Here is a 1442-nt window from a genome sequence, read left to right as displayed (position 1 = left end):
CTTTCTTTCTTTCTTTCTTTCTTTCTTTCTTTCTTTCTTTCTTCTCTCTCTCTCTCTCTCTCTCTCTCTCTCTCTCTCTCTCTCTCTCTCTCTCTCTCTCTCTCTCTCTCTCTCTTTCTATCTATCTACCTACCTTCCTACCCAGGTAGCTATCTCTTTGTCAGTTGTTGGGTTGAACTCAAGGCCTGGGCACTGTCTCTAGCATTCTGCTACTTGAGCCACAGCACATATTCTGGCTTTGTCTGTGTATGGGTGCCTGAGGAATCAAACCCAGGACTTCTTGCATGCTAGGCAAGCACTCTCTCATTAATCCATATTCCCAGCCCCTTCATTTTTTTCTTATTGGTAGTTTTTACATAAGTATGCTACCATTTTATGTATTCAAATTTAATTTTCTGAATACCAGTTACATCTAAGAAACCTGATCTTCTCTTCCCCTGCCTGATTTGTGATTGTTCCTGCATTGCCCTCATAATAAAATGTAAATAAAGGCTGATGAGAGCTTCAGTGTGCATCATATAAAGACACAGGCCTAGAATCCTGGAAGAGAAAAGCAATGGGCCTGAAATGAAGAGAATGATGCAGTGTGCACAACTAGCATATCTGAAAAATACACCAGTAAATAAAAGCAATGTTTGCACTATGAGAGGTAATATACGTACACACATAAGTAGGTAGGACACTGATACATAAACTTGGCCTTCTCTTTTTGAACTTTTTTGTGGCCATCCCAGGGCTTAAACTCAGGGCCCGATGTGTTCCTAAGTTGCTTTGCTCAAGGCTGAGGCTCTACCACCACAGCTCCACTTCCCACCAGCTGGTAGTTAATTGTACATAAGCAATTCCCAGGCTTTCCTGCCTGGTCTGGATTATCTCTCCTGCTCAGTTTTCTCTCTGAAAGCTGGAGCTCTACCCTCTGGGCCACTGCTCCACTTCTGGGTCTCTGGTGGTTTATTGGAGAAAATAGTCTTAGAGCCTCTCCTGCTCGGCTGGCTTGAATGGCGTTCTCCTGAGGAGGCTTCAAATGGTTTCCTCAGGGATTCACAGAGGAGCCCCTCCACACAAACCTGTAGTCTAAATCTCGAGGAGTACTAGGGAAAAATGGAAACATTGTTATACCCCAGTTGCAGGACCCCCACCAAAAAGACCACCAAGAGTCAGACTTTACAGCTGTTTTATGGTTTTATTTAAATGGGCTGCAGCTCGGGCCTTGTCCTACACTCCGACACAGCAGCACCTAGGAGGAGAACCCCAAGGGAAATATTTGTAGGGTTTATAAAGGCACACAACCAACCATGTGTTTGGATTACCACCATGTGTTGCTCTGCTAGAAATAAGCAACAAGTGGTCAGTGCCTCAAAACTTTAACCCTTCATTCCCCTCCCCCTTGACTTGTGGTCCTGAGACACAATCTTGTGGCTCTGGTCTCAAACTAAACTCCA

Source organism: Dipodomys spectabilis, unplaced genomic scaffold (genome assembly GCF_019054845.1).
Source record: "Dipodomys spectabilis isolate Male_0828 unplaced genomic scaffold, ASM1905484v1 ptg000314l, whole genome shotgun sequence".
NCBI classification, from domain to species: domain Eukaryota; kingdom Metazoa; phylum Chordata; class Mammalia; order Rodentia; family Heteromyidae; genus Dipodomys; species Dipodomys spectabilis.
This window is presented reverse-complemented; position numbering follows the sequence as displayed.